We start from the raw sequence: 12,284 nt of genomic DNA on the forward strand, positions 1-12,284 counted from the left end.
AATAAAAATCAGGATCCTAGCAGGAATCGAACCCAAGCATTCTGCGTGGCAGTTAGGTATTCTACCTTAGGAATGACAATTGGGCAAGTTGGTACGGATTCATACTGCTGAAACAGTGCCACAAGGGAGGACGAAAACACACGAGAAAGATTACACGAAACACAACAGTATTCCACCACAGAGCCATGTCAGCTCTAGAAACTGCTTTGGAAAACGCCTTATGCAGGCGTAAAGTCGGTGCAACGTCAGTTGTGGTTGTAGTGCTGGCTATCTAATTTTATAACAAAGCAATGAACAGTACATATGTACACTTATGATATCGGCGTCACGCCGCGTTAACGTAAATTGTGGTTGCAGCGTTGGCTCCGCTTTTATAGCAGTCTAATACCCGTGTTACACAGGCAAGCTAACCGCAATTACGACCAAACACGGTTGACCGCGTTGAACCACGGTTAGCGCCAACCACGGTTCGCAGATGTTACACAGCGCACAAGCGTCCTCGGTTAAAGCGGACTTGCTTTGGCGTGAATGGCTCTGCGTCTGGCGGCAGTCCGGCGTTCCACTCGGCTGTTATTGCCGCGTCCACTTTCACATTCCTTGAGGTGCACCGTAGATGATGCACATTGTTTTCCCAAAGCCTAATCAGGCTTTCCGTAGTTCTTGCAGTCCAATTCGTTTTTCACGAACGCTCGCCGGCGTGCACACGTCCTCCATGGAGGCCGCCATTTTCTCGGTTAACTGTCAAACCGAGGTCGCCAAGCTCGGTTGGGTACAACCGCGGTTAGCGGCATAACCGCGGTTTCGCATACCGTGTAACATAAGCGAACCGCGGTTATGCGTAACCGCGGTTACACTAACCGAGGTTTAGTCTGTCTGTGTAACAAGGGTATAATAAACACTACATTTGTATCCTTATGATTCAGCAAGCAATACTGCAGCGTTGCTCGACCCGGAGGAGCACGCTAACGAAAGTTACGTATGATATTCACATCATCGCACCGTAAAGTGAAGTTCGTTTCGATAATACTGACGTGTATACGCTAACGTGAGCGCTGACGTTGCGTCAGACCATAAGCTACCCTGTAAACGCTGGTGTTGTCGACGTTCCTGGTAAGCCCACGATGCGGACACAGCTACCACACTACAAAGACACGTCGATCCACCTCGTAACGGTCGGCTCAAAGCCAATAAATACCGCATACATCTACTCGCTGTCTGCTTCGCATGAAACCGATTCCCACAAGGCGTGGGATCTGCGAACTATTACTTTAATAAACAAAGTCGCTTGCTCTACTAAAGAAATGACCTCGACACAAAGCTAATAGCAATAAATTAAGCGGCGTATAGCACGTTGTCCTAATAGCAACATCTCACGTCATAAACGTTCAACGAAATTCCGTCCAAATAATAAAAATGAGACTATATTTGCTAGAACCGATGCTCTTAAGGAAGCAATTTATCTTTATTTAGTTTGCTGAAAGAAGGGGCTGCATGTAGCTTCGTCGTATGAGAGCTTTGAGTCTTCGCAGTTGTCTTCGTATTGATCTGTGCAGATTTTCGGTATGTTGTCCTTTACTCCCCAAGATATCCATAACATGCATTCTGTAGAGCAGAAAAGATTCTTCTGTACATGACAAGGGAGGAAACGCATCAGGCGTATTCACAATGCAACAGCAGCAATGGTATCAGGATCTCTATAATTTATGTCTGCCTGATGAAGGTGGGTGTAGTTCTTGGGAAGAGTAACTTGGCACTTCACTTGCAAACTACACTTGATATTTCAACTGCTTTCAGCAATCGGAACTTTAATAGACATCAAATACACGAAGCTTTTTTTCTTCGACGCTTCACATTATTATTTTGTGTCCCCACGAATGCACTACTTATTCATTGCGGCACATATGCATGTGGACACGTTTACCGGCATGAACTATAGTTCCCTGCAGCAGCGTAAGCTCCATAGACAGACGAAAAGACGGAAAAAGACTAATGAAGAGCTGGGGGACTAGCAATTATTTTTATTATGCACTCACGTACGATGCTAGCATCTATTATTATTGGTCCCAAAGGTTGATTCAGGTCATAAGCCCAATCCTTTCGTTCTCAGCTGTCCGTTAAACTGTTTTTGCGTTTTTGTATTTTGACAGTGAAGCGTAGTGCACTGTTTCAGCGAATCACCTCGTAAAGGAGGCTTCCACTTAGTGTATCCTTTTATGAAAGATTAAAAAGTCACAAATAGTGTACGCTCTTAGAATAAAGCAACAAGTTTTCGTGCGAGTGTTTCACAGAGCTTCTGACACAGAGTGGCGGAAGGCAGGTTTCACTTATATGATTACATTGATTTGGTTGATTAACGCTTTCATCTGCTCAGCGCATTTCTGTAGTGAGAAGTAGTTCGCATTAATCGCAGTACAAGAAAATTGACCGTTGTTGATTTTATTACGTTTTAGCTGCTCCAGGCTCATGATCAGCCCGGAGCAACTCATGATAAGGCTCATAAGACCGTCAGCTGGCCCGCTTTGCAGTCAGTATTCAGGAGTTCGACCGTAGGCCGTAGACAGAGAGAGAGAGGAAGAAAGGGAGGGAGATTGAGACAACGTTTATCGCAATAAACATGTGTTCAGCATGAGTCGACATCGAATGCGGTGGAGTTAATCACAGTGCAGCCTCTATCTCACCTTGCGAGTTCCCGTAAGGCATTTCTAAAATCAGGCAATCCTTGTAGTCCGAATAGATGTATCTACCAGTTTGAAGAGGCTTGTTACCTGCAAATGATATGAAGGGTGCGCATGCCAATTGGCATAAGATTCGGGAATGAATGTATAGCGGGTGTCTTTCACAACTATAGCATTGTCAGTCATCTTTGAATTCATTTAATAGATTTTCATTATGTGAAACCGAATATTTCTCTGCTTGCACAGGTTTCATAAAAATATGCTAAAGTTAATACGTTACTGGCTACGTCACAGTATGCAGAATCTAATATATTGAAAGTAGCGTTTAAACCATTGCACAGTTGGGTGAGTTTTGATAGAAATAACATAGATTATTTATTAGGGTGAATATTGAGTTTCCAATGAACTACTCCACTACATATGTCCCTGTGTTATGGCAATGCATCTTCTTGTGCACTCTGAGTGCTTGCAGTAAACACCCTGCATAAAAATGGGCTGTGCCGCCCAGACGTCAAACGACTGCTATGGCCCGTAATCATATCCAACTGTATCTTGTCTAGGCATGTACGCATTCACTGCGCGCATTCATTGAAGATCTACAAGCATTCACCAAACGCTGTAGTTGTGGTGTCATAAACTTTGTGACTTATATACCGTAGTGAGGTAGCCCTTATGCAAGAAATTTAGTATGATTCATACTATTGCAAACACCTAATAAGATTACCGGAAATGCGGTAAAAGCTGCAGTGCATTTTTCTGAAAGGCATATGAAGCATGGTGCAAGACACATGTCTCTGCGTTAACCAAATTTATCAAGTGAACATTTATTAATGTTGATTCAGTTAAGTGTGGCTTATAGTCCAGTCGTGTACACCATGCTATTTCCTACTGCAGCGCTTTTTATGCCACGCGAAAATGAAAATGTAGCTATAGTTGCGAAATAAATCTATTCTGGTCGTTCTTCTGTGTGTTTGCGATTTTGCCCAATAGGACTTAACTAAATAACTTCATCTAATTTCACTATGGCATCCTGAAGCATGACCGCGTTTTGTGTAAGACGAAATGAATATTCCAAGTATCTTATTTACATGAGTCATACATGCATCTAAGAGATTGCAACTTGTTCTGCAGAAAATCAAAGTGGGCAGTTTCATTGATACATGGCGTAAACTTTTGTTTTCTTTAATACGAAGTAAATGATTTTCTCTATGACGGTGCACTCTTAAACTATCGAAGAGGGTCCGAGTTCGATTACCGGACTTATCACTTGATTATCACTGGTTGTTTTTTACTCACACGAAACAGTTGACTGACTGGTTAATTCACCAGCAGAAGGACACAGAGAGTAATTATGTGGAACATCCTCGGTTACTTCACCACGCCGAGGCCAATATGTACACAAGTTTCTGTAGCTCAAATATGTTCCCTACATTGTCTGTGGAAGTGGCTGTTATGTACCTTATAGTATGTTGTAGGCCTTGGCTGCTCAAAAAAAGAAAGAGAAAACGAAAAAAGAAAGAAATCCCGACTGCGTTGCACTGCTGTTGGCACATCACTGGATTAAGATTGATCTGAGCCTTCTGAATTCAGTCGTGATCCAGATGATGACATTAGTGAGAATGCAAACCTTACATTATTTCGATTCGGAAGCTCCCTTTGCTCAAATGGTAAAAGAAAAACGTATACTCTTTCGTAAACTGAACAGGAAAGTTTGTAATCACTAACGTCAATATATCTCTGTATTATTGCCACGCCCGCTTCTTTTTGCCTTTTTTATGTAACTATTCCGTTGTACGCGTAGCCGCGGCCTTGCGCAAGCCGCGCCCTATTGTCTGGGAACGTTTGAGGTTATCTTAGAATCTTATAGGATTGAGCGCGCAAAGGACTAGTTGCATAAAAAGGACAAAAAGTAGAGCGCTTGGCAATATTATAGAGGTATATTGATGTTCGTGATTACAAATTTTCATGTTCAGAAAAGGAAGCGCGTATGGCAATATAGAATGACATAAGTCCAGCAGTGCTTTTCGAATGTATAATTTCGAAGCATATATATACACTGCTTTGCTGGAAATTACGCTGTATCTTCCTCTAGCACTGTTGTATTATTGTCATTGTCATCACTTTACTGTCAAACAAATGGCACTTCTCAGGTATTTCTCTTCAAATGACAAACTGTCCTGGATCGCTCAGTAGTACTGGTTTTTGAATTCTGAGCAAGACAATCAGATATCATAAATATCTTCGTGTACCATTCTACCTCTCCCAGTGCGCAACCTGCCCACCGGATGCAATATTCTTATTACACTCATTTCCTTGATCTCGATGCTTTCCATACTGAACAAGATGGTACGTTGGGCGGGTTGGCTGAAGCTCATTTTTCCGAGTTGGTTGAAGTTCTACGCGTAACGCGCTGTTTCATCACAAATTAAAAAAAAAAGGTGTTTTAGGGGCGAAGCTCCTCAAGGCGGCACCCGTTCGTCCCTCGTAGTCGTAGTCGTAGTGCGTAACCAGTCTTACGCTTTGACCTCCAAGGTGGTGCCGGTGGGAGATTTTTCCTGTGCGTTGTTGAACAATAAAAAATTCGCAGCGTGCGCGTTAACTAAAAGCCGAATTCTTCTGTCTCTCATTCCCCATTAGCAGCCATTGGCATGTTCCAGTAGGAAACGTTAGTAGAAGTAGAAGTGTAAGTGTTAGCTAAAAGCCGACTTCTGTCTCTCATTCCCATTTGCAGCCATTGTTTACCTCCAAGGTAGTGCCTGGTGAGATTTCTCCTGTGCGTGATTAAACAATAAAAATTTTGTTCAAAGCACCGTTGATTGATGAAATAAACCAACGAAAGACGCCAGATGTTTTGTAAAAGCAAAACGAAAGAACGCCAGATGTTTCTAAAGCAAAACGAAAAGACGCCAGCTGCTTAACGAAAGACGCCAGATGTTTTCTAAAGCAATGGTTTTCTAAACAATGAAAATTCACAGCGTACATGTAAAATTAAAGTGAGCTGCAAGTCGTCATAACTCATCGAACCTTTAGTATAAACGCGCCCGATCTCACGTCGGTGATGATGTACTGGGCAGAATTCACGGAAGATTCACGGTTTACCGATGAACCTCCGCAGCTTCGCCCACTCATCATCATTCACTCCATGAATATGCTGTGATTTTTTTTTATGTAGCAGCCATGGGCGTTTTGTCGGCGTTCTCTGTGGTGTACTGCCTGTTTCTGCGGGACGGGCATGAAAGTTGAGACATTTTTACGGGCACGAGAGTGGAGGTATAGTGGAGGTATCATGAGCCGTTGCCGCATTAAAGTTTACTTGGACGCGGTAGAATAAACGAGGATAATGAGCGCTCGAACGCGTCAGAACATTACTTTCGTTTCCAGGGCTCGCGTCTGCTCGATGCGCTAACCGCGTGGACACGAACGCATGGGAAAGGGAGGCACATTAGCCCCGCATCTCGCTGCAATTCACGAAAAAAAATGAAAAAGACGCACACATTTCCTTTGTTTTTGAATAGCTGTACGGCGTTTGACCGTGATATGCGCTGCTTTAGCATATCAACGCACAGTGCACACGTTCTTTTGGCCTCCCCCACCGTTAAGCCTACCTTGCGCTCTGCCGTAACTGAAATGTATCTGTATTTGTTCTGAATTTCTTGTAGTGTGCGAATGTACTTTGCCCTGTTGTCCTGACTTTCTGTTTTTGCACTTTCCGTCTTCCTTCGCTTGATTTCCTCTTGTTGCTTCCTTCATTGCATCGCTGATTATTAATAAACGTTTTTGCGTGAAACAGTACTAAGATCATTCGGTCGTTCCTGGACACGTTATGACTAATTGATGATTGATTGAGTGATTGACTGATCGGTATTATAGCCCTTCTCGAGATAGAACTGGAGCAATGTGAGCAAAAACAACTCTCTGGTTATGTTCGTGCTCAGGAATAGAGATGTGTGCCAGCTCGCCCCACCCACTCCGCACACATGCACCGCTCTGCGTAGTTGCGTGTGACAGTTGTAACTCCGACAATGCCCGCTATTCACTACGTTCCACTCCAATAACAACAAGAAATTAGAAGATAATTTTAGGGCGTTGCCTTCTGCTGAACAGATTGCAGTAGATCGCTGATTATATATATATATATAACGCACAAACGCCCGCAAGTACACACAAACACGCACAGACAGTAGAGTCTTATCATGGCAAAATAATGTATTCACCATTTTTGTCCTTGAACAAATACTCATCAGGGGCGTCACCAGTGCGGACATAATATGAGATATTTTTCCTGCGATGATTTGAAAAAAATAAAACAGTGATTACAGAACAGATGCTACAACTTTTGTGGCGCTTCAATAAAGCTTATCCAATCTTAGCGTAAATATAACTGTTTATATTGGAGACAATCCTGATTACAGAGATGCGAGAAAACAAAGATACAAAGAAACTACAGCTGCAAGATAAAAATATTATTAAGCATAACTTCTTCCGGAATTTGTAGCTTCATGTTGTCATGGGCATCCTGAAATACCCGCTCTCTCATAAGGATGTAAGCAGGCCAATAAACTGCAAAACTCAATGCCGTACGAACGAAGGAAGAGTCTTTGACGAAAATTATTGTTGCTGAAGATTATTTTTCTCAGTGTTTTTTAAACACGCTGAGTAAGTCGCGTGGCAATGGTGCGACAGACAGTTGTTAAAGCTATGTGTATGAGAGCCACAGTTTTTCAAACATATATTTTCTGGCACCCAATGTAGACACCTTTCAGTCTCTAATGCGTCACCTCCGAATCTTTAGGAATAACACACGGCATTCGCCAAATAGAAAATATATGCATACTGTTAGAGCAAACGAGATTGACTCCTCAATTATATTTTCATCGATTACCCTCTTAAATTGAATCTTACGCTTCGTGTCCGTTTATGTCTTTGAGGAGCCACACGTATGTTACACTCGGTACACTCTCGTCGTAATCTTCTTGCACAGTAGACACACACTCAAGGTCACCATCCTTGTCTATGTCGAATAGTGCAAGGCCACTCTGAAATCCCCCGAATACCTGCAAACAGATTGGAAAACTGCAGCAACCGCAATATATAACGTGCATCAAATAAACAGCTCATTCAATTATTCGAACTGTAATGAAGGCAGTGGACACGTGGCTCGAGCAGTGGACAAAGGGTTGTGGACACGGGGCTCGAGCAAGAGAGAAGAGAAACACGACATACTGTGATTGCTGGCCTGCTTCGTGTTAGCCCTTGTGGAAAGTAAACCACTGCTTCTTCGGGTCAACTCCTGCTTGTAAAACACCCCATTTGAACTGGACCACCTACTGAGTCGTGCTCAGTAGGTGGTCTACACGCGCCATGGTCTTATCGTGGATAGGTAACCAAACATAAACGGCAGTGCAAAATCAGGGACACGTTCATGCAAGCATAAAATATTGCAGGGTCATTAAATATGACACATCCTCATATTTAGCATGGCATGCCGTCGTAATTAGCGCAAGCTTAAGGTGGCTATTGAGTAAACACTTTAGCTGTTGAGCTGCAAAATAAGTCTGAAGATCAGCTCTTCCGGAAAATAAATGCGATTGTAGTTGCGCACCATAGTTCTCATGCTGTTTCTCACGTTGTGAAAGATAGCGTTGAAATATTGATAACTTATAAACATGCTGTTGAATGATTCACCGGCCTTACGTGGTCACATTGCTTGCATGGGAAAGAAAGTCATAATTAGAACCTTTATTTACTCCTGCATTTCTGCACATTGAACATCGCCTTCTCCAACACGTGATAAAATTCTGTTTCATTCTTGTATACCACAATTGGTAGCGTGCAAAGATTTAGGCTGATACTATCTCGGCTATTCCATTTATCTGCCTTGATTTGTGTACCTTGCTTCACGGTGCAGTGCCAGGTGGTACCACGGCTCATGTTCTTCTGATACCTCATACTTTAGTTTAAGTATCTCCTTTTCTATTCGTGATGAAGGCATAAGCTGAAAATATTCTGCTGCTTTGAACAGCAAGTAAACGTAATTGATACAGTAGCCTTTTTAAACATGACATTCCTGCAAGAAATAAAAAAAAAGCTAAAAAAAAGACAGCTTCTTTTCTAGGTCCACAGCTAGTGGTTAGTTGCATTGCTACATGGGATGCGAATAAAGCAATAGCTGCACTAGACAATTCATTTTTGTTCAGAACCAAGTCAACAGGGCTCGAGCTGTTCTGCATCTTAATTGTACGTGCCATTGTTTAGACCACATTACCGTCAGTTATTATGGAGGAGCTGTCCGTGTTAACGAAATAAAAACTGTCGTAGCATTTGTATTTTGTTCTGGAAACTAGATTACAAGTCTCGGCTATGACGCCAAAAGTAATGGCTAATGGCTTACCTATTACGTCACAGCGTAATTGTTTTCTTCCTTATATATATAACATCCTACATTTTAATTGCGCTTTACAGACCTAATATTTTCGTCAACATGATTCCAACCCACTATACTATTCCCACCATACATTTTTTGGGGGATAGCAATTATATGGACACTCTCGGCTATTTTATGCCGTTGGCGTGTGGACGTCGTCATGCTGCTTGTAATATATATATATATATATATAATCCACAAAGGAAAACACTTTACAATGCGTGCATTAGAACGGGCGATTCCCCGCTCCGCAGCGCGCGGCGTCAGGCGGCTAGGCCACGGAGCGTATATTCCTCAGCATGCTACCTGCGAGCTATTAAAGACGATAGTCTTTCTAAACGCAGAAAATTTGGTCTGCCTGTCACCCGTTTCAGCCACCTGGCTAAAGTTCTACCAGTTGCCCAAGGGCCAGCCATCTTGAACTGGTTTCTAGGTTCATACTTGGGTACACTGTCGATCAAAAAGCAAACTTTACGCATAACTTAGTCGCAACCTCACTACGTAAGTATTAGGTAGTATGTTCCTTTACCAGAAAATACATAGATACGTAATTCTAAAGACCCTACTTTCTTAAGCTGCGCTTAAAATGGCGGCTGCGCTGAAAATCCGGTGCGTTGAAAATACAAGACGGCGACTAACGCCCTCTGCCACGGAAGAAGGAAACCCTCTGTACAAGCTCATGTCTCCCGACGTATGCCAGATGGCACTGCTATCTCACGCAGCGCTCGTCTATCGTCTTTCGGTGGGATTTGCAGCGCAGCATGCAGATACGCGGCCAATTTTTTTATATACACCATTTACCGCTGGGGGTACGTAGATCTCTGGGGCACTTCAGCATGTTCTCTGCTTTACTAGCGAGATGACGCGAAGGACGCGCGTTAAAGGTCGTCGCCCCACTCGTTGCTATCCGCGCTGTCCGCTAACGCCCCCACCTTGCCCTATTCGCCCCGAGATCGAGCGGAGTCGCCACCTGGCGGCTACTGGCTGAAGTGCGCCTAGTGTGGATAGCTCCCTGCGTCGTTTGCTAGCCGCGGCGTGTTTGCATAGGCACGTACGTCAAGCACGTCTTCAAAGGGCAGCTTGTCTGTTGTGTTAGCGCACCCTTAAATGTTCATACGTGTATCTACCACGATGTACAAAAGCATTTGGCCTTTCTAGGCTGTATATCCATTGTAAAAACATCAGTGAGTGCAGTTGTCTAGAGTGCTCTGTGTGGTCGTCGTACCCTGCCTTCGCCAGGATCATTTTAGTGTGGGTGCTGCTTTGTGGGCCAAGCACATCGTAAAGTGCAGTTGGCGTCGTCCTGTACATGAGAAGCATTGGCTATCGTGTGAATGCAGTGCTTTAGCGACTCAGTGGTAAACAACAACAAAGCTCTAAGCCATGCACTTGCGTGTCACACTTGTTGCTTGGCGTATAATTGTGTGACTGTCTTTTATCAGTTACGTGAGGAGCTTTAATTGTGCTTAAGATGTACTTTTAGTGTACGGTCCTGGTCACTACAGAGTGATATTTTTCACAAGTGATGTCTGACAATTCGGTACTTAAATAATCCCCTAAAAAAACAAAAAAATAATGGAATGACACCGAAGTGATAAAACTGAGTTGCCGGGCGCTGTTTTAACTTGGGGCGATATGTGTGCTAAAACACTGGTGTACTTTAATTACGGTTCGCGTTACAGAACGCAGATGGTCAAAAATAATCCATATATACGGCGTGCCTTACAGTCAAATCGTTGTAATTTCACGCAAAACCTTATCTTTGTTGTTTTTACGCTACCTTGAGCTTTTGTGCGGCCTCTATAGATTGATGAAGGTAGTGAGCATCATTGGATTGAAAAAGAAAAACAAATGTCTCACTTTTGTCCGAAAAATTAACCACTCCTTTGTTGCATCATTGTCATGCAGGTAATGAATCGAAGAAAGCTCTGTGCTGAACTGTTTCCTTTTTACACTGTTACTGGAATAAAATCAAGCGCTTACGTATGAAAGATCTTCATAGTGCTAAAGCGCTGTCAGCCACGTAGCTTTTCTGACTAAATTCCTTATCAACTGTCCCACATATCATGGAGAGCTGAATACGAAAAAAAGACGCGGGTGCGTATTCTAGGGTGCCTTGATGCCCGCGCGCTCCGCTGAGAATGAGGACAGCCGCGTCGTCTGCTACGGCGGCCGCCATTGTGAATCCCGTCGCAGCTAGGCAGCATGCGAAACTCGCTACATAACGCGATTGCGGTACGCGGATACGTCCGAAAATAAGTGTACGCTAGCGAGTTCTTTCTTTTTCTTTTCTTTTTTGATGCTTGGACAGCCGTTAGTGCTGTTGTTGCCTAAATGTTTATTAAGGGAGCATGAAATTCATGTAAACTGACGCCATGTGTATGTGGTATGCACTGGGGCTAGACGTAGACATGTTGAAAACGAATATTCTTCCTTACGCCGGAAACGACACAGTTGAGTTTAAAGCCTTACTTAGTTTTCTCGTAAACGCTGCATTCCAAAAACACAAATAATCGTTTAAAGTATTTATATCCATGTCAGCAGCAACAGAAGTATGTGTATATCAACACACACATTTTAGTGTTTCGAAGCTACCTAAGCGTGATTAAGGTGGCTTATTTTGCTGAGTTTACAAACAATTTACTCGTTTATTATAAATGGCATCATACAAATTGTACACAGGATAAAGGACCGAGGGGCAGTGTGGTGCAAATATTCTGCTATAATGAAATGAAAGCTTCTTTATCATTATCATAGCTGACATTTCTTGCTCACAATCTGCGGACGCATTTGTATCGGTATCGGAGTCCTTATCAAAACAATGAATACGTTGTTGTGTAGTATGCCATAAAACTTTACATAGGCGCAGTATATGTGCGTTTTCCCTTTTTTTTGCACCTGCAGCTTTTCTTTTTGCGTGTCCAATCGCATGCACATGGTACTGAGTGTTTCCAATACTGTCTTGCATTCTACGCGGTGGGTCCACTGCGTCCTTTGTTTGTCTCCTTTATTATTAATAATATCTGGGGTTTTACGTGCCAAAACCACGATATGATTATGAGGCACGCTGTAGTGGAGGGCTCCATGAATTTTGACCATCTGGTGTTCTTTAGCCTGCACTGCCATCGCACAGTGCACGGGCCTCTAGCTTACACCTGCACCGAAATGCGACCACCGTGGTCGAG

At 43.1% G+C, this 12,284-nt stretch overlaps 1 long non-coding RNA gene across 1 annotated transcript; it reads right to left on the minus strand.

Moving 5' to 3' along the window:
* Positions 1-1,466: 1,466 nt before the first annotated feature.
* On the minus strand, positions 1,467-6,942 carry LOC119385073 (uncharacterized). Its single transcript, XR_005182075.2, has 3 exons — positions 6,890-6,942; positions 2,679-2,765; positions 1,467-1,602 (listed from the first exon to the last, which is right to left on the minus strand). It is a non-coding gene; the product is annotated as an uncharacterized LOC119385073 (long non-coding RNA).
* Between the last annotated feature and the right edge of the window lie 5,342 nt (positions 6,943-12,284).

The sequence above is a fragment of the Rhipicephalus sanguineus genome, chromosome 3, assembly GCF_013339695.2.
Source record: "Rhipicephalus sanguineus isolate Rsan-2018 chromosome 3, BIME_Rsan_1.4, whole genome shotgun sequence".
Lineage (NCBI taxonomy): Eukaryota > Metazoa > Arthropoda > Arachnida > Ixodida > Ixodidae > Rhipicephalus > Rhipicephalus sanguineus.